Consider the following 27,200-nt stretch of genomic DNA (forward strand, 5'->3'; position numbering starts at 1 on the left):
GGAATACAAAATTCTGATGACAGGATAGTTATAACAGACATACACGACCCCTCACACTTCATAAATTCTAATCCCTAATGTCAGAATCTAGACCGTTCTGAAATAAGGATATAATTAACTTATTAAAAATAGCCTATATAAAAGAAATATATTTACTACCCCCTAATTCCTCCAAAGAATGTCAGTATCTGAGAACAGTTTGTTACTTGCTTGGGATCAGTAATTTATAATTCTAAGGAATTTAGGGAAACTGCACCATGGTACCAGACAATGTTGAGAGATCCTGTCTCTTTCATATGTTTGAGACTCATGGGTTATGTTGCCCACTGCTGTTGGATTTACCACTAAATTTACCTCTAATTTATCTGTGCCTGTAATTACTGACTTGATTTACACCAACTCTGATAATAGATTATCCATACAAAATTCAAAGTTCCTCATCTACTCAACCATATCTTACTGAATGAAGTGTATCAAATATACCAAAAATATCAAAACTTGAGTGCTTCCCTGGTGGCACAGTGATTGAGAGTCCGCCTGCCGACGCAGGGGACACGGGTTCGTGCCCTGGTCCGGGAAGATCCCACATGGCGCGGAGCGGCTGGGCCCGTGAGCCATGGCCGCTGGGCCTGCGCGTCCGGAGCCTGTGCTCCGCAACGGGAGAGGCCACAGCAGTGAGAGGTCCGCGTACCGCAAAAAAAAAGCAAAAAAAAACTTGAAATATTCCTAGCCTTTCCTTTGATTTTCAGCTTCAATTACTGTATAAGGATTACGTTTTAAATATACGCAATTCCCTACTTACTGTCTTTCCAAAAGTAAATAAAACAAAAGAAATTCACTCTCTATATGAAATTTTTAGTGTTTTCCTTATGGATCTGCTGCTATTGGTTTATGTTTAGCATAAAGCACTCGGAGTCCCCACATGATGCATGTTAGCCTTCTATTCATACAATGCTGTGTTTCTTTTTTTTTTTTTTAATAAATTTATTTATTTATTTTTGGCTGCATTGGGTCTTTGTTGCTGCGCACAGGCTTCCTCTAGTTGCGGCGAGCGAGGGCTACTCTTCCTTGCAGTGCATGGGCTCCTCCTCATCATGGTGGCTTCTCTTGTTGCGGAGCACGGGCTCTAGGTGCACGGGCTCAGTAGTTGTGGCGCACGGGCTTAGTTGCTCCGCGGCATGTGGGATCTTCCCAGACCAAGGCTTGAACTCGTGTCCCCTCAATTGGCAGGCAGACTCCCAACCACTACGCCACCAGGGAAGTCCCAATGCTGTGTTTCTTGTTTTTCAAGTTTAGAAAGAAATTTCAATCCATCTCTCCAACCGCCAGAAAGAAAGATTAAATATAACCTTCTCTTCTCTTTCGGAGTTGACTTTTCAAAATTGCAATTTAAAAACCCATTCTGGGGGAAGCTGGAGAGCAGCCTCCTTAAACTCTGAGGTAGACAAAAGCTGTAACATATCGGGCACTCGCTGTCCCTTAATCCCTGAAGTTTCACACATAAAACTAACAGCTATTTCTTGAACAGCAAGTCAAACACGGCAGCTCTGAACAAATAACCTAATAAAAAAAGAGTTTGGGTTGGGATTTCTTTAGAGATTAAAGACTAAAATAGGTGGCGATGTCAAAGAAAGTCAAGGCTTTGGAACAAAAGGGGATATTAACATCGGTAGGTTCAGCAAAAGACGGAAAAGACAAAACACTGAAACACAGACCTATGTTTACACTGGGTTGTCTCCTTTAGGAAAACGAGACAGTAGTTTCATGAGAAACGCGGATCTAGCAAAAACGTGTTCCTTTGAAATCTTATGGAAAGCAAAGAAAGAATTGCAAAACAAAAGCAAAGCACAGGCAAAGGCATGGCTTTGGGCTCTACCTGCACTTAGGGCAATGCTGCATTTACCTGGGGCTCCACGGGTGTCAGCTGAGTTCTCCCCTCTGCTCATAGAATCTCTGGAGGACCGAATGGGGCTCAGTTCTTCCAGATGAGTTTGGCTACAACACAACTCTGGCATCCTCTCCCCGAAGTGATGTGGGCTGTGGCCCTCACCACTTAAGAGACATTTCATAGTATACTTCCCAACTCTAAGATTTTTCTAGAAACAGGCTGTGGCTCCTCGTGAGGCAGCTTGTTTACCACTGAGGAGGGAAATAGCCGAATAGACACCAGTGGCCCCTGGAACATAGCAATCCTCTCAGCAAAGGGCTTTATGCTTCCTTCTGACTGAAAGTTTTCCACTCACGAGGCCAGGGAAAGGCCAGCCACAAACAATAGAGGTGAGGGAAAACTACTAAATTTTTAAAAGGCTTTCAAAATTGCTCATCAACTAGAGCAGTTTATAGTAAAACCGTGCTGGGTCACAAGAAAGACAGAGAGAGCTCAAGAGGGGACAGGCGGAATCGACAAGCAAGATACAGATTTTGTTCCTACCTCTTAGAACCCGAACAATCCCACCCATCTAGTGTGACACCACAAACAAAGTGATTCACAGAAATTCTTATGTGTTATTTAGCTAGAAAAAGGCCAAGCAAAGTTTGTTCTGCGCCACCAGGCACACAAACAGGTCCGTGAAAAGCTATACAAATCACAGCCCGGCTACGTGCAAACAACGCATGTGGTGGTTACACCCTCTTCTGCCACCAGTCCACGCTGGGGTCAGGCTGATAATACACAAGGCAAGTATGACCTTATTTCCCAAGCAGAAAACCACAGAGCTTACTTTGGGGCAACCCTTAATGTTGCTGCTTCTGATAAACACAACATTATCCAGTGACCCACATCCGACGGTGACCCCACCAATGATGTGCCGTCTCCCTTTGGACTGGTAAGACCACAATTGCAAAGATGGGGAATTTTGCTCTGCACTAGGCTTTGGGGATTCTAGAAACCAAAATCTTTCTAAAGGGAATAAGCCTTTCATAGGAGACATAGTGGTGATAGCATCACTCCCGCCAACCGAACCTTCTACCTTTTGTTAATGAGAAGTAAGTTCCCTCCAAGAAGCAGTCCGTAAAATTTTCACCAGGAACACTTCTGTATCACACACACACGTCTAGGCGTTTAAGATGCATTCTGTACACTACCCAGAGGGGAATTTCATTTAAGGAGTTGGCTTCGACTTCTGATTTCAATGTCACGAAATATTTCACCTTCCAGGGAAAGCAAAAGATCACTTGGGGATTGGCTGGCACTTTTATTCATCTCCAGTAACAAACTAACATTAACATCTATTTCTAAAAATGAAATTATTTATAAAGGATGTAATCACTCAATGGAGCATGTGCTCCTGAAGTTTATAAACATGGAAAACTTCCGCTTTCAGATGCTTATCATTTGCTAATGCCCTTTTTGTGAACTTGGAGAAGAGGCTTCCAGCGCTGCAAGATACTCACTTGGGGGGTAAAATCAACTGCTAACTTTTAATTCATTTGTTTTTGAACATACTGTGTACCCATGCCTAAGTTTTTAGAGAAGTGTGTGTGTGTGTGTGTGTGTGTGTGTGTGTGTGTGTGTGTGTGTATAGAGTTTTTTAGAGCCTCAAAGCACAATATTACAACTGTTGATGAGCAGATTGAGATTAAAACCAATGTCCCCAAATTGGGTAAAAATAAAAAATTTTAAAAAGAAAAGGGCATGGCGATTATTTTTGTGTCATTCATTTTTTCAAATCACAGCTTTAATAAGCAATTTTTATGCTAGTGAATTCAGAAGTCAACTGACACTTCTTTTTTCACCATCCTCATTTCTGATTTTAAAGAATAAAAGAACTCATTAGCACAGAAAAATGAGTTACGTTTTCTTCCTGACCTTTATAAAGCCTTTCATCCAGATGAAATTTAATTAAGTTCAATACTGATATGGACACAGCAGAGAGCAGGAAAGTTAAAGAAAAGGACAGGCAATTTGGTTATATGTTTATGTTGGTAACCTTTATCTAGCTATGTGTGTTTGCGTGTGTGCGTGCGTGTACACCTTTTGGGCATGCCACAACCTACCAGGTAGGTACCTCACCTCTGCTGCTTGTCACCATAAAACTCACAGATTTCTTATTCTTTGTATGAAAGCATTGTTGATATCCATTAAGATGCACATACTGTTGGGCTAACAACATATTCTACCATTAACCCTTCCCTGATTTAGTGCTCCAGGTTAACTGGTTAGACACCTAGCAAGTTCTGACTGGGGGCAGAGGGAGTCCGGGAAAGGGCAGCGATGAGCACCCTGCCTGGGGAGCATTGGGCTTGGAGGGTCCCAGAGAGGCCTGCACACAGTGTGGAGGCCGTGCTCTGCCTTTCACTGACCCCAGGGAATCAAGTAAAGGGGTGCTTCTCTGATGGAACCCTGGGCAACGAAACTTGCATGCAACCTCTGTGCACCATCCCCTCAATGAATGTACCAGGCATCCACCTACGACCTCACTGTGCTGTCTTCTAAACAAGTGACTCATACACCTGGAATCAAAGACACCACACACCCTGATCCTACCATAAAGATACCTCCCTCCATCTTGTGTTCTGTCCACACCCCACACACCAGACAGAAAGACTTTTATGTGGTGTCCCAAATCCGGTGTAAGCCTTGCTTTCCTATCATGACTAAGGGCTAGCAGATCCTGCCTTCTCCACCATGGACCTGGCAGGATGAGGTTACTAAACACTAAAGGAAAACTATATGGAGATAACACAGTTAGACATAAACTCACAGCTGCTAATATGCAGGCTTATAAAAATATAAGCAATAGAGATCTTAATTTTGAGATAATGTTGTGATCATGGACAAAGCCTTTTCTGACTAAAACTGCTCTCAGAATACTTAATTAATAATTTTCTGGGAAAACGGCTCCACTATCAATATTGAGTTCAGTGGCTCCTGGGTAGTAAGATAGTTAAACTCCAATTTTCATTGCTAAAAATACTACAAAATAAATTGAAAATAAAATTCAATCACCCTAATTCATTTTAAAAATACTTCAAAATAAGTTGAAAATAAAATTCAATCACCCTAATTCATTTAAAAAATACGTATATGTAGGCAAGATGTTTAGGAAGAGAGTAGTCTTATTTCAAACCCTTTACTCATATTTTAAAGGGGTCACTAGGAAATGGGAGGGAACAGGAATCTAGCCAATATTTTATAACAACTATAAAAGGAGTATATAACCTTTAAAAACTGTGAATCACTATACTGTACACCTGTAACATATAATATTGTACAGTAACTATACTTCAATTTTAAAAAAGGAGAAAAGAAATGGGAGAGAACAGAGGAACCTAGAAAGAGCGGGAAATAATCAAGTCACCAAAGAAAAACTTGTGCTGGAAAACAGTCTCCCACCTCCCCCTCCCAGTGGCCACTCAGGACACCTCTCTCTTCAGGAAATGGGATCCAAGAGGAAAAGGAGCCCTGCGGTCTCCCTGCCAATATCTCCTTGAAAGAGCTCAAGGTGGCACCCACATGAAGGAAAGAAGGTCTCTGGGGACCAAGGCCATGCAATCAGCAATCACTTACTGAACACTCATGCCCTCATGACTGGGCAAAAGCTAGAGTCTCAAAGATGCTACAAAGGTAATAATGGGTTAGCTGATAGCCTGTAAACAATTACAAGGCAATTAAAAACAACACCACTTAATGGTAGTTTGTGCAAATGGCAGAGTGAGCATTTGAACAGCTCCCAAGTGCTCTAAGAGGAACATCTGGGATGCCTCTGAGAGAGGAGTTATCCTAACAGCTTGAAGGGTAAAGCCGTACTTCCCATGTTGATGAGTAAGGTAGGCTGGTGGAAGGGGTGTTGACCTCCAGGCAGAGTGAATATGTAAGCAAAGCCCAGGAGATCTGACGACTATGTTATGCTCTAAATATGTCTGAAGAGGAGTGTCAGGAAATCAGGCTGCTTAGGGAGACAGGGGCTGGATAATGAAGGGCCTTGCAAGACCTTGTAAGCCACTGATGTCAACAGAGAGGTGAAACGATCAGATTTTTGTGTTAGCAACATCATTTCTGGGAACAGAAGGGATTGGGCTGAGGGCAAGAAGGTTGGTAACAAGGATTCCAATGGTAGTCTAACAGCCGGATGAGAGATGGTGCATGTCCAAATCAAAACACTGTACGGAATCTAAAAAAACAAAAGGTTCTGGGCTTCCCTGGTGGTGCAGTGGTTGAGAATCCGCCTGCTGTTGCAGGGGACACGGGTTCGTGCCCCGGTCCGAGAAGATCCCACATGCCGTGGAGCGGCTGGGCCCGTGAGCCATGGCCGCTGAGCCTGTGCGTCCGGAGCCTGTGCTCCGCAACAGGAGAGGCCACAGCAGTGAGAGGCCTGAGTACCGCAAAAAAAAAAAAAAAAAAAAAAGGTTCTGAAGAACGTAGGGGCAGGACAGGAATAAAGACAGACGTAGAGAATGAACTTGAAGACACGGGGAGGGGGAAGGGTAAGCTGGGACGAAGTGAGAGCGTGGCATGGACATATACACACTACCAAATGTAAAACAGAGAGCTAGTGGGAAGCATAGCACAGGGAGATCAGCTCAGTGCTTTGTGACCACCTAGAGGGGTGGGATAGGGAGGGTGGGAGTGAGATGCAAGAGGGAGGAGATTTGAGGATATATATGTATGTATGGCTGATTCACTTTGTTATACAGCAGAAACTAACACACCGCTGTAAACCAATTATACTCCAATAAAGATGTTTAAAAAAACAAAACCAAAAAAAAAAACACTGTACCAAATAAGAAAAGGACACACAAAAAAAATATCATTAAAGAGGTAAAATAATAGGGGCTTGATGATTATTTAGGTGCAGATGTTCATGTAAGGAAGAAAGTGAAATCTAGGCTACTTCAGAGGTATTTGCCATGAAGAACAACTGGGTAAATCGTAAAACTATCACCTAACATGTTATCTTTGAGGTGTCAGTGGAGATAAAGAGCGGACAAATGAATGGACAGGACTGAAGCACAGGACAGAGTTGTGGACCAGTGATCAGATCCAAGCTGCGAAATGTGCAAGTAGAAGACGACTCCATGAATGTGACTGTGGAGCACAGCGGCCAGTGGGGTGGTTGTTAACCTTCTAGAATCATATGGACCCTTAAAACTCTGGTCCATGCCAAGAGCCTAACCCCTAAAACATGCACATTTGCAAATACAGAAAAGGCACCATATTTTAGAGGAAGTGCATCTATGAACTCACAGATTAAGTATTCCTAGTATAAAGCAAGAAGAGAAGAGGGCTTAGATGGAGACAGTTAAGAAACAGGGCACAGAAGAAGAAACTGCAAGAGCTGTCAAGAAAAATTATGCCTCTGCAGTGACTGCAGATCACTCTTTCTAGAAATGTCCATGAAATAACAGGTTGTATACACAGACAGAACTGGGCTTCAAAGTAGAGTTTTAGTTTGGTGTTGTTTTTTTTAAAGAGTTTTTATGGAAAATATCGAACATATTCAAAATAGAGAGAACCGTAGAATGGGGCCCCTTGTCACCTAAGTCTGAACTTCGAGAATTATAAACTCATATCATTTCATTCCTAAATATCAGTATCTATCTATAAAAGACCACACTAGAAAAGCATAACCGTGGGCTTCCCTGGTGGCTCAGTGGTTGAGAGTCCGCCTGCCGATGCAGGGGACGCGGGTTCGTGCCCCGGTCCAGGAGGATCCCACATGCCGCAGAGCGGCTGGGCCTGTGAGCCATGACCCTGAGCCTGCGCGTCCCGAGCCTGTGCTCCGCGACGGGAGGGGCCGCAACAGTGAGAGGCCGGCCCGCGTACCACCAAAAAAAAAAAAAAAAAAAAAAAAAAACACATAACCATGCCAACACTATCACATCTTAAAAAATACTAATAAATCCTTAAAATCGAGTATCCAGTTAGTGTTCAACTTTCCCTAATTGCCTCATATTTTTTTCAGTTTGTTTAAATCAGGATCCAAATAAGGTCTACACATTGTAACTAGCTGACGAATCTCTTTTCACCTATAGGTTCCATGAATGTCTTTCTTCGTCTTTTTTTTTTTCCTACCCCTTTGGTCATTTATTCTGTAAAGTTGTTTTGTTTAATTTTGCTGATTGCATCCTTGACGGATCATTGAACATTCACTTTATTCCTCTGTGTCCTATATATTGGTACTCGAATATAGAGGTTTGATTAATTCAGGGTCGATATCTTGGCAAGAATACTTCCTAAGGGGGTGGTGAGTTCCAACAGGAGATCTACAAGCAGGATTTTGTAAAAGATGGAGCTGACAAATCATGCTTATCTGCTCTGGCACAGAAGCCGGTGAAAAAGGTGAGGCTGAGGCACAGTAAAAAGCACAGCAAAGACGACAGTGGATGATGAGAAAAGAAACAGAAAAATATAAAAAGCAACTGCTTCCTCTACTCATCAAGCACCACGCTCTCGGACCATTTCAAGCCGCCCTGAGCATCTCTCCAGAGCATCAAGGTAATAACCGGCACTCATCACAGTAATCCTAAAGTCATAAAGAAGAAAAGACTACATTATTTTGCATTTACTTTGATGAAAAGTGTGAAGCGTTTCCTGATTTTTAAAAAGTCTATCATTAAAATTTTCAGAATTAGAAGTTTCTATGCTTAAAGAATTAATCTCTCAAGAAAATTCATGGAAGAGGGAGCTCTACCATATAACTCATAGGGGTAACTATTTTGTCTTATAAACACAAAGTCCATATAATGACATCCCTCAACCCCACAAGGGAAATATTTAGCCGATAATATAACACTGACGTAATTATTACAGTAAAACAGTAATACGGAGCAAGATCTAAGGTTATGTATACCCTTTTAATTAATTTTCACCATGATCCTCACATGACATTCTTTTCTAGGGACCAAAACTTTCATTTTACAAAATGCACCCGTAAGAAACAGACCTCCATTAACTGATGCCCCCTAAGGGACACATGCATTCTGTCAACCTGCCCTCTGGAAAATCTGTCTCATTGTCTGTGACTTTTCTCCTGTCCCTGCCTCAAAAGAACAAATTCTATTTGAACATCTATAGCAAGTATGTTCCCATTCACTGAGTGTTCCTGTGCACTATAATTACCCTGCCATTAGGAACAAATGCCAGGCCTAAATAAAAACAAAGCATGGTTTAATTTAAAGTGCAGTAGTATCAGGTTAAAAAAAGGGCCTCATATAAATTAAGAGGTTTTTCATTATAAAATTTTATATTCTGAAAACTTTCATCTGAAAACAAGCCTGCTCAAAACATTTATAAACACATTGGTGAGATTATTTTATTAGGATTAATGGACAAGTTAAAAATCAAGGAGTGCTTCTCAGATGCCAGTCCGGAGACCCGTGACAGCCCACGGTGAAATGCAAAAATACCTGGGCAACATATTAAATTCTTCATAAAACTTCACTCATCCATCATGGCTTAACTAAAACATTATCTCTGCTGGGAGGTCTTTCCGCACCTATGGTAGTACTCATCTGCCATCTTGCTATCGTCCCACATGGAGTCACATATAATATTAGAGCACAAAGCACACTACACATGACCACTGAACAAATACTGTAACCATACTAGGTGTTTACACACTGAGGATATGACAGGTGAGATGGAATCTTCTCTGCTTGGAAGAGTGCTCTCTTTATCTCCCCAGATAGGGAACTATATTACGCCTTTGTACAATACTAGCATAAACCACTACTCGGTGTTCATCGTGTGTTTGTCAAATGCTTGGATGAAGCACTATCCTTAGTTTCCTCCTAACAATCTTGCGAGGTGGACGGTAGGAATGTAGACTACCTATTCATTTTTACATGAGGAAATCAGGTTCAAAAGTAATGTTCCCTAAAGTCTCACAGCTAGTAAGTGGGCCCCTGGAACCCAGTCCGTTTTGAGAGTAGATAAAGATAAGCAAGAGGACAGATGGATGGAGGTAAAAGATTCAGAATCCTCCTTTGCAGAGACTGTGCCGACTGGGCCCTGGCACCTCTTTCCAGGACTCCCTCACTGGGAGGCAGAGCCCTCCGAATGGATACAAGTTAAACTAATTGGGATGGAAGGTATTTTAGGAGGTTGAACCCAGGCACTTCAGGCACTGCTTGGATTTCAGTGCCTGATACCCCCATTTCAGGGACTCCAGACCAGTGGGAACCCATCCCTTCTGCAGCTCTGGGAAAGGGGGATAGTTAAAGGGTCATGATGGAATAGACAAGTACTAGGGACTTAAGTACTGTCCCTCCAAGGAAACATGAACGGTGGGAAGGAGAGATGTGTACCCCAGAGGAATAAATATCCAACAGTGTAATTCGCAGGGAAAATGACTTGGGGTGAAGAATCCTCCCAACTGCTCCTGAAAAAACACCAAGCAGTCAAATTGTCTTTTACAGGTACGGTGTTTATAAAGGAAATCTTGCTTTGAGGGCTCCAGGAGCCCACCACTGGGTATATACTCATGATGAACGCTACTGGAGATGAAGTCTCCTTCTGAGACAGAAGGGAGGAAAGTTAACATGGTATTTATAGACTTGTTAGCCGGTAGAATATAAAATCTGGCATCCAGTGTCGAAAACAACTTTGGATTTTAAAACCAGATAACTATTCACATCAGAACAGCTATTGCACTCTCAGTTCCAAAACATTGAAAAGCAGGTTAGGTAAGATCTAACATTACACATAATAATCTCACCCAGAGCTATTTATGCAGGGCACACAGGAACAGCCCAGAGAAATCAAATAAATTTGCACGTAAGGAGTAGAAACGCTAAGTATATGATTAAGGGATTTTGCACCTAAACCTTAGGGAAGATCCTGCAAGCAGGGGAACTCCGTTCAGGAAAATGCTTTACTTAGCTGGTTTATTCATGTTTTCTTCACATTCAAAGCCCAGCGTAATACTATTGTTATTAACTGACTTCGAACTACAGCGCTTCATATGAAGGTAGACAGAAAGGGAGAACGGAGCAGAGATCAAATAAATTAAAATGTCACACTCAGCATTGAATTATTTAAAATGTTGATCTCCATGTTAAATTCTGAGTCACAGGCAACAAACACACAGAGCACTCAACGATCCAATCCACTGATACGCTGCCTGTCACATTCCTCTGCTTTAGAACTTTTTCTTTTTCATGTACACAAATATTTTTGTTCAGCACAGAATGTATCCAGGAAGATGGAGATAAAGATCAACTGCAGAAGAATAAGAGTTTTAATGTTAACAATCAAGCAAGTGGGTTAGGGTCCTCACAATATTTCTAGATCTAATCAAAATCATGACCCAGAGAGCAAAAATAACTTTCCCAATCAGATCATGGGATTAGAGCCAAACTGGCAAATGTCACAGGGAAACTAAGGTTCAGTGTTGGTAAAGCTCTAACAATTGTAGCTAGAGCTGCCCTGTCCCCACAGGTTAGCGGCTTAAACGAAGGAGGTCATCACCCTTTATGAGGGTTAATTAGTGCTAAACACTTTACAGATGTCACATTTCATATAATCTTTATCATAATCCCCTGTTCTCCGTTGTACAGATGAGGAAATAGAAACTCACAGAGGCTAGTGACTTGGCTATCGTCACTGCTAGTAGAAGGAGAACTGGTACTAAGTCCATCTGACCCTAAGATCCTTCTCAACTCAGAGATTCTATTGTATGATTATGACAATTATTATTCACAATTGCCATTATACTGAATATTATGTGCAAGGCTCTAAGCAATTTATGTACATTCTCCCATTTAATTTAATCATCACCATAGCAATATGAGGTATTATTATTCCCATTTACACATGAATATATTGAGGTTAGAAGGGGTGAGTAACTTGCAAGGTCATCCAAGAGCAGGGGAAAAGTTGGGATTCTATTTGACCTAAAAATCCATGGTGCCCTCTACTAGGACTGTTCCATCCATCGACCACAATATAACTGAATGGAGTTCAGGAGTTTGGCTGTGACATTCACTGACATCTACTCATAATATTACTAACGATTATCGACCCCTATAAACATCAGTACCTGCTGGACATGAAGCATTGCAAAATGGGCCTATACATTTCTTTTATTATTGTCAAATGCTTTAACAGCTTCTAAACCGAGTCAAAAAACTGAACATTATCTTGGGTTTATAGCAGCTTTAACTACACAAATAAATTTCCAACTAGCTCAGAATTGTGCCTTTACTAGACAGTATAAGCAGCACAGTGGTTAAGATAACTAGCTCTGCCTACTCATCTATAAAATGGGGATGATATCACTTATCATAAATGAAGTCATGAATGTGCACAGCATTGGCACATGATCAGCACACAACATTGCTACTGCCCTCTTACTTTGGAATTGGGTCTTTTAGGTCGAGTAAGAATAACAATCTAAGAAAATAGTGAATAAATTCAAATTGTGTTACAAGACACACAAATATAAGCCTGGAATCAAACACCTGATTTGGGGCAGGTCTGATACCTCATTTCTAGACAAACCAGATATTTCCCTCTTTTTCAAAAGGAACATAAAAAAATTAAAATATTCCTCAGTGTGTGAAGGGTTTAAGGAAAGAACTGAGGGAATTAATTAATGGAGAAAGAGAAGTAAAAGATGCAGCATAGTTAAGCAGGGAATGAGAAGAAGCATGGTAACTCACTAAAAATAACTCAATCACAAAACCAAGAGGAAGCGGCATTGAGGTAAAAAATGAATACGTATCCTGGGAATGGAAATTTCCACCAACCAAAAGAAGCAGCTTTCTTCTATCAGAAGACTTATAATTTTAAGGAGGTACTTCTCCCCTGACACTCTCCAAAGGGAGTAGGTGGAATTTCAGTTTACCCAGGATGTTGGGTCCAACCAAAAAAACATCAGATAGAACCCTTCAGTTCAAATTACAGGGAGAACTTGGTAAGATTTTCCCCCGGTATCTTTGATGTATCTCTGGCACCAACATTCAAAAGGAAATGCAACATTTCTAGGACTTGATTTTCTTGCAAAATGTAGAATCTGGCTGGTCTCTCAGCCAGGCTCCTTTAATTGAGAAAGGTAATTTTTTTAAAACATAAATGCTTAATGCATAACTTAATACATACTTTTAAGGGACATACACTTCAAAAACTTTACAAAGCACTCCCCTCTCCTTCATACATATATTTATATATGTGTGTGTGTGTGTGTGTGTGTGTGTGTGTGTATTTGTTGTTCATATTATAGCCTTTAAAGTGTCAGAAATGTTTTCCCAAACTTACTATATTAGAATGTTTGTTCAACTTCTTAGTAAACTTCTTTCAAAGAAGCTTTTAGAATCATCAGATTTCCTCAGGGCAAATATTTAGACAGTTTCCTCTAATACTAAAAAAAGAAAATAAGGAAATTGACATAGTTTCTGGTGCTATTCATCTTAAGGCAAGTCTCAATCATGCTAATTTCTACCAAAGCAATCAATATCTATTGTGGAGAAATCAGATATCACTTCCTACTGTCCTCTCCCAACAACCATGTTAAATCCAGCATAGTGGACCCTCACTCTCATGAGACTCCACCCCAATCAAAACTGGGAAAGTAGAAGAAACAAGTCTAATATTATTTGGGGGGAAGGGGGGGTTCTTTAGATAAATTGATTTGTAACCAAGCTGAATTCTTACTTTATTTTCATTTCTTCTAAGTTAACAACCACAAAAACCTTAAGAAATCATCAGGCTCACTTCTCCTACTTTTTCATAACATCTTTATTTTGACCACCTTTGTAACTCTAAAACATAATATTATGCCCAAGAATGCATTGATATGATGACTCTCAACTGCTTTACAAATCCAGGCATTATTGGACAATATCTATTTTAACTAACCCACAAAATCTTTCCCCCAAAAATGCAACCTCTGACTTTTCCAGCGTCTTATAAATGTGTTTGTGTTAATAAAAGAGTGACTTAGAGCAAGGGCTTTTAAGTCAGATAGTTCTAGGGTAGGGTCTGGACTCTGTCACATACCAAATAGTGTTACGCTCATTGCACAGATGAGGAAATGCCCTTGAGAGATAAAGCAATCTGCTTAGGATGGAACAGCCAATGAGTGGCAGAACTGGAACTCCAACCTGAGCAGTGTGACTCCAGGCAGCCCAAAGATGTAACTTATCAATGAGGCTTTAGCAAGAATTCTCTGTGGTTATTTCTCACCGAAGAGATCCTTGTTGCATTTAAGGCAACCATATTCCTGGGCTCTCTCCCAGTTGTAAAGGACTTTTCAAGGGCCTAAAGTGTTCAAGAACAACTAAACACAGCCTACTTGTTAAGGGGCCCGCAATCTAGTAAAGGACTACAGTCTACCAGGAGTGTTTCCTAAAAAGATACCACCAATGTGCCAAGATACAAACCCCCAGCTCTGCGCATCCGCCCCAACCCAGGCTCCCCTTCCCATCTCTAGCCTTGAGCAACCTTGTCTATGAACCCCAATTTGCCTTGCCCAGGTGATCAATTTTCTACGGGTCCCGTGAAGTAGAAAAAGATCGGGAAGCAGTGCCCTATGGTACTAGAGGGGCCAGTCTGCTCTGCCTGCACCAAGTCAACCAGACAAAGCACTGCCACAGAAGGAGAACCAAGGGACCGCCCTGGGTGACCTAGACAAGCTCCAAGATCCCTTCTGGCTCTCAAATCCCTGAAGGGGAAATATCATTGGCAAATGAAATTTTTTCTTGGAATGGTACCTGCTCAGGACTTCCAGGGCAACCCAGGGTTGGGAATTAAGCTAAGTTCTCTATGATATTTGTCAGAAATGAGGAGGAGAGTCAATTCTGAGAGTGCCTAAGAACGCAACCTCTTTTAGCCTTCCTGGTTTGTTTTCCTTTCCCCTACTGGAAAAGGTCCGTATAGTGACGTTATGGCTGCAAATGGAACCTAAGTTCCTCTGCGTCCCACCCAACAAGCACACAGACAACTTGGTACCTCCAGCCTTCCAGCCCACCTTCACCCTCAGCTGCGGCTATCTTTCCATCCAGGGTGTGACACCAGGGAGAAAAAGTGAAAAAGATCCTCAGGTAAGATAGGAATCAAACATACTGAGTTAAGATAGGAGGAAAAACCGAGCCAAGGGAAGGTCTGGATGAAACTTATTAGAGAAAGATTTCCTTATTTATTGTTCTTTGCTTGCCTTACTGAAACAAGAGCTTTGAAGAGAGGAGGAGGGAGAAGCGAGAGATTTCTTCCATGATGGGATTGAAACATTTTAATCACCTGAACAAAAATGTCAAGAGGGTTTCCTCACCCCATGCTAACACCCACTCCCACAGGATTGCTCTTTCATCTAGTCTCCTCTTCCCCACAAGGCACAGAAGATGCCCTCACCACCACCGCCAGCTTTTTCCTGCCCTTCAGGTCTCAACTCCAAGATCCTGTCCTCAGAGGGACCTTCTGAAGTTCCTTCCCCTCTCATGCCCCAGTCACTCAAGCTCACTGTCTCAGTTTACTGACTTTACGGCACCTGGTATCTGAAAGTATTGTGTGCAATTGTTGTTCCTTGGTTACGGATGCTACCCCTTCTTAGAACAGTTGTTCCAGGGCCTTCATCTGCCTTGTTCACAGCTGAATTCCCAGCACACAGACCAATGCCTGCTGCTGCTGACTGATCAATGAACGACCAAGGGAGAGCTAGAGGGGTAACGGAGTGGGAGAAGGCCCGGGAAGGGCAAAGGGGAGGAAAAGGCAGCATGTGTTCTAACAACAAGTCGATTCAGTGGGGCACGGAGCGGTATGGCACAGATCAGATCGATTTTCTGACCTTCAGGGAAGCGTGTTGCTAAGTCATGGGCTCCTGGGAGGTGGGTTCCAACGCCACTCTGCCTCAGACCACGCAAGTGATGACTTCTCCTTACGCTGAGCATTTCTAATGGGAAGCCAACTTTGCCACGCACTCCCCTGTGCTCCCTGTGTCTGTGCACTTGCCAACTCTCCACACTGACCACTCCCACTTCTTCAAATCTCAGATTTCCCCCGCTGCTCTCAGCTGATATTTATTACACGCATAATAAAGAAAACAGGTGCCATGAAAAGAGAATTAGCCCGTCTTTCCGATGATAACGCCACCAACTTCGCTGCATCTATTCCACATACTCTGCCTTCCGGCTAGTGGCCATGCAAGTAGTATTCCTTCTGCTAATGCCAACCTCCCCTCCCTTTCTCACCTGACCAAGGCTGTCTCTCTTGCATCATCCTCTTTCTCCTGCATCATCAGCACCTCCCTTTCTGTTGGATCATCCTCGTCTTCACATCCTACTTTCTTCCCCTCATAGCCCTGTTGGGCCTTGGTCCCCAACATGCTGCTATCCTTAGATGTTTACAGTTCTTCCCATAGGTAATGGGAGCCACTGGAAGCATCTATGTAGGCAAGTATTAATAGTATGTTCAGATCTACACTTTACAAAGATAAGGGACATCACATATGCACTGTATATTTTAAATCAGTCCTTTCTCAGTCCCTTGCAAAGAGGGAATTGGGAAAGAAAGCCTTCTGCATACCTACCCTTCTCTCTGCTGGCCCAGCACTACTCTTGGTAGCCTGAGCAGAGAGAAAAAGGGTTTTCCATGGCTATGGCTTCGGACCAGAGCAGGGAAGATCCAGGATGAATACCATGCACACACATCTTACCCCAACCCACCTCCCCCTGCAAACAGGCAAAGGGCTGCCATATCTGCTGTACCACTGGAGGCCAAGAGGAGATGGTCATGCACTGCTGCCTTGGGCTGTGGCAGACATCTACCTGCCTAAGCAATGGCCAGAGTGAGGATGAATCCATGGCTCTGAAGAAAGTTCACCCACCTACGTCTGGGGACAGCTCAAAAACAGAGCACTACATATGGTTCCTCACTCTACAAACTTGAGAGAACAAAAGCATGTGCCTCTTGGGTCTGACTTGGATACCACTGATCCTGAACTTTAGTGCCAAAATTCCATGACTGAATTAAGGTTTAAAACATATATTCTGAAACTTTTCTTTTGATATCAAATACAATAATGAAAACCAGCAAATTCATTATTCCATATTCTCTTTTCCTTCACTCAAATCAGGAAAAGCAAAGCAGAAGACTCCCTAATAATCTTAAGGATTTTGCAAAACTCTCATGTTCTCCATTTATCTTCACCAAATATCTTAACTCACCAAAAGCCTATAAATTTTGCAAGAATGTAGAGCTGTAAATTTCCTTCTTCCTCGCAGAGGCACCAGATCTCAAAAGAAAGGATGATGAATGGGTATAGTTATAAATACTCCAAGGCTAATGAGAACCAAAGATGAACTGTAGAAAAATCTGGTATTTGGGGATATAGCTCCCGGCGTGTGCTTGAATTAAAAGGTCCCGACCTCACGTAAATTCCAGAGCTATTTTATCAGATAAGAAAAACAAAGCCCAAAAGGACTCATAAATTACTGTACATTGAAATTTCACCAAATATTATTTAGTCAAGAGAAGCCTATTTTTCAAAATGTAAGTAACTGACTGCTAATTGAAATATAAATTACATTTATGGACATTTTAAGGATTTTATTAGAATGGTTGTTTGCCACTTCATTAGTAGTGCAGGAAAGAGAAACGTTAATCAAAGCTCCACAAACAGTAAAATGTGAGGAGGGACTCAGAGTGCAGAACATTCAGTGGAACATGAGGCAGACTTGACTGACTGAAAACTTTCTTACTATCTGATAGATACTTTTGTGCAGTATTACCTGTACCGAAATGTTCCCAAGATCACAGATTATAGGCGGATGCTGCCAGGGCTGCCAGATTTAGGCCGAAAAAAAAAAAAAATCACCAGTTAAATTTGCATTTCAGATAAACAACAGATCATTTTTTAGTATAAGTATGTCCCAAAGTATTCCACATGTGATATACTTACACTAAAAAAATTATTCATATGTTTTAATATACTGTATTTTATCTGGCAGGTGGTCTGCTAAGGTGCTAGGACATTTCAACTGAATATTGGAAGGACAGCAGATCCTTCTAAGTACCTTGAGTTGCCCTCAGACCAAAATCCAGTCACTCTTTCATGCCAGATGGCACCAAATGTGACTAAGCAGACATCTCAACACAACATCCATGGCAACACGTTCAGAAACTGTCTGCCTGCTTTCCTAATTTAAGTTAGAATCATACAATTGCAGAATTTTAGAATTGGAGACTTGCACAGATTCCTTTTTTTTTTTTTAAAGAAAAAAAATTATGTCATTCCCAAGTGCAAAGAACTTTCCTACAACCAATTACCAACGTGGGAGTGAGGAGAGTGATGTGAGCACCATATTTAACCACAGGAGAGCCAAGAAGATTCCGGTGCCTCTCCACTCCCAGAACTTATTTATTTTCCCAGTGTCAGCAACTTATTAAGGGCCCTTTTCACAACTGGTGATATAAGCAGAGGAGAATTGGACTGTGAACTCTTTGAGGACAGGATGGGTATTGAATTCATCTGCGTAATCCCAGAGTTTGGCACTCGGTGGGCACTCAGTGAATGTCTGATGAATGAATGCGTGATGGTGTATACGGTCTTGAGTCACCAAGACCAAATGTGTGTTGGTTGGGAGAGAGAGTGAGGTGGGGAAAAGCAACGCGTAGGGAAGCCTGAGGGCAGGGTGATGGAAGAAGGCAGGATGACCACAGCTCCTGCCCCAAGTCCATCTTCCTAACCGAATCCCTTTGTTTGTAATCCCCCCAATAATGGTGCAAAGATGTCATCACTCCCTGCATGTGGGTTTTCAGGAAGGCAACCTGATCTCAGCCCAGTGTCTGCTCAGAGCCAGCTGCCTGCCCTCTCTAGGACCACCTTATCCACCACAAGCACAGGCAGTGGCCCATAGGCTCTCACCGAACTACAGAAACATCTGCAACGAGGGGGGAAAACATTGACTCCAGAACACAAAAGGAAATTAGAACTACCAAAATTAGCAAATGTTTGCTTAAATGTCTACAAAATATTACTTTAAGGCAACAATCAAATGCTCACACAGTTAAATATAAAGGATATTTAATATAAGATATGGGTACATGTTATGAATTAGGATACACTGTGACGTATGACCAGCGCTGTCCATGCTCCTTCCTCCCTCCCATCTGAAGCTATTCTAATGTCAATGACCTGGTAGAGCACGTAGAGCAGGTCCCACAACGTTTGGAAAAAGAATCATTTCTCCTGGTCCCTCCTTGCCTCCTATCCTCTTCCTCCTCAAAGCTGCTCGCTGCAGAAATGCCCTGATTTTAAATGCTGCTTCATGCAGCGAATCTGTTTACCTGTAGAGTTTTATACAGTCTTCTACAGCGAGGTGCCCTACGGGACAGCTAAAGAATTCAGTGTAAGTTTGCTGGGAAAAGTTCTAATGGTTGAAGCACAAAAAGGGGCACAAATATTAAAAATGGCTCTTAAGGAGCGCTCCCCACGTGTAAAGTACTGTGTTCCGGGAGGGTACTGACACCTCGCGACACCCGCTGAAGTGGGTGGGACCAATGGTCATCTTCACTGTACAGCCTAGGAAACTGGGACCTAGAGGAGGCTAAGTACCTTGCCAGAGGCCACACGCCGAGCCAGGATGTAAACTTGGAAAACCTGGTCCTGTTTTAGATATCTCATTGATTGCTCCAGTCCTGGAGTCAAGTGGACAAAGGGTCATTGCCCAAGAATGATTCAAACCTGTAAAAATGTTAGGATGGCCATGCCCAAAATGAGCGAAGTCTGGGGGGGAGGCGGGGAGAAAAGAAAGACAACCAAAGAGATTTTTCCAAGCAAAGACGATGGGAAAGATAGAAAAGGTAAGATGCACACTTCCCAAACTGAAGGCAGAGCTATTGCACCTATTATTTGGGAACTGGAGGATCACTATATTAGAAAGGAAAGCTTCCGAACGCCAGGAGCCAGAGGGAGACACCAAGTTCATTCATTTCAACCCCCCCCCCCCCCCCCCCCGCCAATTTAAAACAATGGGAAGCCAAAGCCAAGAAAGGTTAAATAACTTGTTCGAGATGGCCCAACTGAAGAGTATTCCTGCCTTCAGACTCCACTCCAGGGTTCCTTTCCCCCAACTAACTCCCTGGGCCTGCTGGTGAGAAGTGAAAGGCCAAATAACTTTAAAAAAAAAAAGCAATCCAGGACACATAGAAGATCCTGACCTCAGAGCCTCTCTAGAGAAATCTTTGGGGATCCCCAAAGACTAAGGAAAGGAGATAGAGGTGTTTTTTTTTCAAATAGGGTAGATCCAGGAAACTAAACCATAGAAAGACTCCTGTCCAAGCCATAAAGGAGTTTTAGCAGATTTTTGCAAACACTACACACTAATAATTCACTAAGAGTATCACGTCAAGTTAACTTTATATACGGTGTTTGACAGAGTTCTTGGTGAGCAGGAAAAGTCTGGTCCACTTTAGGTGTCAAGATTTAGGCAAGCTACGTGGCAGTTTGATACCTGGAGTTGAAAATGGCAAAATATGGGCTGGATTCAGCTCAAACATAACCTTCTCAAGACACCTTCGCCAGCCCCACCGCAGACCTGGAAACCCCACCCTCTCCACTCTCAGAGGCCTGTACACTCACTCTGTGAGCAAAGGTGACATCTTCCTGTGGCTTGTTTACCTGGTTGAAACCCCTAAGTGGTCTGTGAGTTGATGGATCCAAGGCCCCTGCACACAGGAGAATCCGGAGAAGTGTCAGTCCAGTGAATGAATTCGTACTTCTGTTTACAGAGCCGTGATCTATTGAGCGCCTGCAGTGTGTCAGGCATTGTGCTAAGTACCCAGTGTGCCTTGCTTAACAAGACACACAAGGTCCCTGCCCTCAGGGAACTTAAGAGTCTTGTGGGAGGGATAGGCATAAAGTAAATAATTATACAAATAATTATCAGAGTTACTAAGGGAAAGTACCAGATGCTTCGTGAGGGTGCACTTCTCTGAGGAATGACATTTAAGCTAAGAATCAAGATAGGAACTAGCAAATTAAAAGATAGGGGGAGGAACATTTCTAGAAGGAAAAAAGAGCCCTTTCCCTCTAACCCCCATAAAATCCCCAAGGTAGGAAGATACAGGGTGCTTTCAGAGAACTGAAAAAAAGGCCTGTGGGGCTGGAATAAGGAAGCGTGCACCCCAGTAAGGAGACAGGGCCAAGCATGAGGGGCAGGCAGGTCCCATTGAAGATTCCTGCCCAGAGAGCAAAGAGGCATGTCACTGAAGGGCTTACAGCAGGGGAGCGACATGATCAGACAGGCTTTTTTAAAAGACCACTCTGGCTGTGTGTGCAGAATAAACTGGAGGGGAAAGTTGGAAGGAGACCAGCTAGGAGGCTCCTGCAGTAATCCTGGCCAGTTCTGAAAGGACAGACAAATTGACAAGAGCACTGTTCTGAGGAGTCACCATTATATAACAATAACCCAAGAGTTCATTCAAGCTTGGGCAACAACTTGAAGGAAGATCTTCATCACACAGGGCCACAATAGCTCCTTAGCTCCACTCCATCCATCCTTTCCAACATCTTTATCTTGATGGGAATAAGGTCAGAAGGGAAACTAGCAAAGCTGCTAGTACATAAATCTAGGAGGAATGGCTATGAACTACTATTTGACTCTCTTGTAGCCTCAGGGAAAGAGAAGGTTCATAAAGATGAGAACTATAAGGTCTCCGTTCTCAAGGAGCTCTCAGGAGGCTAGTAGGGATATCTGAGCAAAACAAATATTAATACAAGGCCAACTGAGATGAGGGCTATAATGATGCTATAAACAAAGTTGTATGGGGACTTCCCTGGTGGTCCAGCGGTTAAGACTCCACGCTTCCACTGCAGGGGGCACGGGTTCGATCCCTGGTCAGGGAACTAAGATTCTCACATGCCACACAGTGCGGCCGGAAAAAAAAAAAAAGAAAGGAAGAAAAGAAAAACAAAGTTGTATGAACACACACTGGCAAGAAAAAGTTAATTCTGGCAGGGAAGTAAGGGAAGTTTTTTTCCCCAAAATTTGCTTTTGACTTTGGCCTTCAGGGCTGAGTAACATTTTGAGGGGTTGGAGGAGGGCAGGGAGGGAGGTATTCCTGGGAGCAGGAAAAACCTGCAAGAACAGAGAGGAGCAAGTCTGCTAGAGCCCAGGGGCAAGGCAGGCCCCAATCCACGTTCTAAAAAAATCAGGATTAGCATGAACTTGCGGTTTACAATGCCCTTCCACATATACTGTCTAATTTGATCTCACATCCACACCGAGGTCAGTAGGACTGGTTGTGATTGACATCTGAGAATACTGACGCTCCACTGACCCAACCACATGGGATAGAGCCAGCAGTCACAGCCAAGTGTTCCGGCCCCATGCATGAGCCTTGTTCCACTCTTAACCAATGAGACCAGATAAAACCAACAGTGCAACATTTAATAGAAAGAAAAATAAAGGCCACAATAAATTTTTATAAAATTTCAGAAATGCAAGGTGACCACAAGCTCAACACATGCTCACAAATACTACACTTCAGCCAATGCAAGCTTCTTTAAGATACATATATCATTAAGAAATTATTTAATAATGGCCCTTCTATGACCATGAAGTCAGAGAGCCCTCACTTTGATTTCCAGCGCTTGCACTTACGAGCTGTACGGCCATGGAGTGGAAATGACTTCCCTCCTAAGTGCAGTTCCCCCGTCTTCAAATTGGAGTACTAAACCCATCCTGTAAGGATTATTGGGAGACTGAACGGGAAGATGCAGGTAATGAGGCTGGCACGAAGCCTGGCACATTCTGTTAATGTTGGCCTTTATTAACTCTCATTACAGCTCTCTCCCGAGGTCGGAACACATTTGAGACACCTCACTCAACTTCTGGTTCCACATTCTGTGAGAGAGAGTGAAAATTTATAGAATATTTGGGAAGGGTTATCGGCAGAGAAGGTTTGAGAGGGCACTACCCTTGCAAGTATGGACACCTAAAGCCTGAGTTCTCGTCCCAGTTTAGCCACTACCTAGCTCTGTGATCTTAGGCAAGTCACAACTTAACCTGTGACTCAGATCTTACCTGTAAAATGATGAAGCTTAAGCTATAAATTCTAATTGACTTCTAAAGTCCCATTCATGTCCAAAAGTCCTTAAATTTTATAAATCCTGCCTTAAGAGGACCTTCTAAAGGAAGTAGATTTTCCAAAAGAAGAGAGAAGAAGCTGCATGGTAGTTTTTAAAATAATAAAAGCAGTCACATAAAAGAAGAGCACACTTAGTGTGTTTTAGAAGAAATAAGGAGAAAAGTACGACCAGTAGGAGAGAGGCTCAAAAGCAAGCAGCTTTTGGCTTAGGCTAAGGAGAAAGGAACTTTCCAACAATAAAAATTATTCAATAATGGACATGTGATCATTCAAGACTGGAGATCCTCAACGGCAGAACAATATTGCATTCACCTTGCACTCTCGTCACCTAGCCCAGTAAGAGGCACAAAGGAAACCCTTAAGAAAGGATGGATGGATGGGTAGATGGGAGGGTAGGTGGGTGGGTGGATGGGCGGGTAGATAAGTGAATAGGTGGGTGGATGGATGGGAGGAACGGAAGGAAGGAGGGGATGAAAGAGGAAAGAAGGAAAGAAGGAGCTGCCTTAAGAGGTAGTGAACTTCCCCTTGCTGGGTGTGTTCCAGCAGAGCTGGATGACCATCTCTCTGTAAGGGGTGCTGCAGAATAGATTTCTATCCCGTGTAGGAGGTTCCACTGAAGGTCTATGTGATATTTACTTCCTCACTTTTCTCCCCACTAACTCATCCTACATATTTTTGTCAGATTAATCTTCCTAAAAGACAGTTCTGTTGATGTCACCCTCCTACTCAAAAACTTTACTGGCTCCCCATTGCTTATTCAATTAGGTCCACAATCCTGATATCTGAGGGCTTCGTTTGACTTTGCCTTAAGGACTTCTACTCATTTTTCAAAACCCAACTTGGATATATCCTCCGTCAAGAAAATGACCACTCTTCACCTTTCCCCCACAGTTTATCTGAATCGTGTCATTGCTGTATACTATTGCACACAATTATAATGCATTTGGTGACAGTTCTCTTCTATGAGGCTGTGAAGCTCCTGTGTGGGGGAGGAATCTTTACCTCTGTACTCCAACAAATAGCACAGAACCTGCCTTTCAGCAGTTATTCAATAATAGTAAAATAGGAATTATTTATCTGAAACCAGGAATTCTGTTAAATTCAAGATATGCAATATCTTCCCTGGATCTTTATAACAACTCTATTGGCCCCATTAAATAAACAGGGAAGTGGAGACTGAAGGGAAGATAAATAATTTGCACAAGACACAAAGCAAATAGATGGCAGGGGCTAGATTCAAACCTGGTACCGCACACCCTAAATTCCTGGATAGGAACCACTCTACAGTGCTGCTTTCTGGGCAGCAAGACCATCCATGATAGCCCAAACATGTTATCCATTTACTCATTCAACAAGCATTTACTGAGCCATTAGGGGACAGGTTCTCTATGTAGAGGTCCTGCCCTCAAGAAGCTTACAGTTCAATGTGTGAAACAGACAAATCAACAATTATGGCACAGTGCAATAATGCTATCAGAGAGGTATGTACAAAAAGAAAAACATTTCAATCAAATTGGGAAGACAGGAAATACTAATTATAGCAATGATTTCCAATTAACAAGCACCCACTGCATGCTAAACAAGGGTGCTGAAAATCATATCACAAGGCTTTACAAATAAATAAGCTGTGGCCCAGCAAGGTTACAGTGCATTTAGCGTTGAGACAATAGTTTCTGGTGTCCAAGTGCCATTGTTCTACCCTCAGTACTGTTACTTTCTAGCTGTGTGCCCTTCAGCAAGTTACTCACGCTTTTTGCCCCTTAGTTCCCCCATCTGTAAAATGGGAAGAATAGTAGTTCCTATCTCAGAGGGATGCTGTAGTGTTCAAAGACTAAACCTATGCAAGGCACTAAAAATGCCTCCTGGTATATAGCGTTACGTAAATTTCACTAATTATTACATAACTGACCAAGAGCATTGCACGTAAATGTCTGATGCCAGTACTCACATCCATTTCACACAAAGCCTTCCTCCAGAATGCACCTAAGACAAGGTGATGCTTGAGCTGGGCTTTGAAAGGCAAATGAAGGGATAAGAGCAGGGAAGGGTATGGTCAGCTTTGGGGACAGCCAACATTCCACAATGCCTTATTGCTGCACTACTGCTCATTCTTTTCTCTGCCTGTCCTTCTCCAACAACCCTGACCCACTGAAATCCTATCCATCAGCCAACAAAGCCATCATATTAGACTTCTTCGATGAATGTGCCCCTGATCTCCTTCCCATGCACTTGGTTGATACCTCTCTGGTCAGGGTTAGTCTTATGTATGCGGTTGTATTTATACACTTTCATCTACACAAGTATGCACACACATGTATGCATATAAACAGAAATCTTCAAGGCTTCCAGAATGCCTCACATTCAAGGAGCAGGTACTTTATAAAGCCCCACAGATAATGTTCTCAGCTCCAGTTCAGAGATATTTGTTTTACTAATTACCATTCCAGAGCTGAATTTAGAAACTACCCCCAAACTGCAGACAGCTCCACTGTAAACAATATTCCCTAATCATCCTAACTCATCATGAATATCTCACTGATGGGGGAGGTAAACTGTGATTTATTATTTAAAACTGTGACTCCATCTAAATAGTTTAAAAAATGGACAAGGAGAACTTGAAACTAAAGAAACTTCTCTCAAACACACATTTATCTGAAATTGTCACATTTGCTTTCTTGGCTTCCTTGTAAGCTGGGGTGGAAAAAAGCAGGAAGGAATTTTATATTAAAAATTATCAGAAGCATAATAAAAATTTCCTAATGACATCCTATGTCAAATGTTGTTTTATTTTAAAGACTGAAGGAATTTTATTTTTCTCATGGCCAACTTTCTCACCGCTATGGCCTCTCCCGCTGCGGAGCACAGGCTCCGGACGCCCAGGCCCAGCGGCCATGGCTCACGGGCCCAGCCGCTCCACGGCATGTGCGATCCTCCCAGACTGGGGCATGAACCCGCGTCCCCTGCATCGGCAGGCGGACTCCCAACCACTGCGCCACCAGGGAAGCCCCTCATGGCCAACTTTTGATCAAACACCTCAAGAATGCAATCAAACCAAAGTATAACAGCAGGTCAGAGGGAAAGTGCAACAAAAACGGTGAAACTGTGTAGTTAACAGATGAAATGGACAAATATGAATTTCATCTCTTTTCCCTCTTTCAGTCTAATTATAGGAGTAGGCAGATTTGTGATCACAATATAGTCAAAATAACAGAAAAGTAGTAGAAAGTTCAAGAAGATCCAAAATTAGATAATCAGCTCTCCTTCAAAGAATTAACTTGGCCTCTCAGCATTGATTAATCTCTATTTATTACAGTTCTCCTTATTTAAAAAAAAAATCATGGGCTTAAAAATACTTAGAAAATTGAAGAATTTTTTTTTTTGCCTTTGGGTTTTTTTTAAGGCATTAGCTTATTTTTAACAACTTCAGTTTAAGCAAAAGGGAGGATAAAAGTACATTTTGATGCAAAATAAGACATATTGAGGGCTCTCCAAAGGAGAAAGACTGGGGGGGATGGAATATTGACCAAGGTTAAAAATAAAAAGGCCTAACAGGAAGGCAAGTCTACCAAACTAAGTTATTTTTTCCTCCTAACAGTCTAAAATTAGACACCTCAGCGATGCTTGCTGTCTTTAGGTAAAAAACGATATCACAAACCTCCCTTTTTAACAGCACTGAAGTATTTTGGTTCCCCAACTTCTTGACAGCTAACTTCACAGCTAACCAGAACTAGAGAATTTAAGTCTAATAAAATGTCACAGCCAACCTAATGAAATCTCATCTCTTATCTGAAGTATCCAATCTATAAACCCAAAGCTCTGTGGACAAACACCCCAAAAGTAATTTTAGGCTACAAAAATGCCTCAGCTTTCTAGCCCCCAAAGACACATTGTTAGTAAAACAATGGAATCAGCATTTCTCCCCTTCTTGCACAGCCTAAAGCCAGGTTCTCAGGCAGTAACAGGATATTTGGAAGATTTCCTTCCCTTGGGGATCTCTGACACCCATGGTGGTGCAAATCCAAATTCTATTCTAACATGAAGGGGTTAAAGGTGACCCCCAAGATCTATACTTTTCATCTCCACTGCTCTCTGAGCAGCAGCCAGAGTGATCCCATTAAACCTAAGTCAGATACTGTCAGTCCTGTCCTCAAAACTCTCCCTTCACCTTCCCTAT

The 27,200-nt window shown here is 42.4% G+C and overlaps 1 protein-coding gene across 3 annotated transcripts in view; it reads right to left on the bottom strand.

Annotated features, from left to right (window-relative positions):
* Positions 1-27,200, bottom strand: part of C2H1orf21 (chromosome 2 C1orf21 homolog) — a 224,304-nt gene that overhangs the window by 170,370 nt on the left and 26,734 nt on the right. The window contains exon 1 of one of the 3 annotated variants that reach the window (XR_009537221.1): positions 2,970-3,104. The exons of the other annotated variants lie outside the window; for them this stretch is intronic. The gene's annotated coding sequence lies outside the window, so the exon portion shown is untranslated. Of the gene's footprint in view, positions 1-2,969; positions 3,105-27,200 lie in introns of those variants that run through there. 3 annotated transcript variants of the gene reach the window in all.

The sequence above is a fragment of the Lagenorhynchus albirostris genome, chromosome 2 (genome assembly GCF_949774975.1).
Source record: "Lagenorhynchus albirostris chromosome 2, mLagAlb1.1, whole genome shotgun sequence".
Taxonomy (NCBI): Eukaryota; Metazoa; Chordata; class Mammalia; order Artiodactyla; family Delphinidae; genus Lagenorhynchus; species Lagenorhynchus albirostris.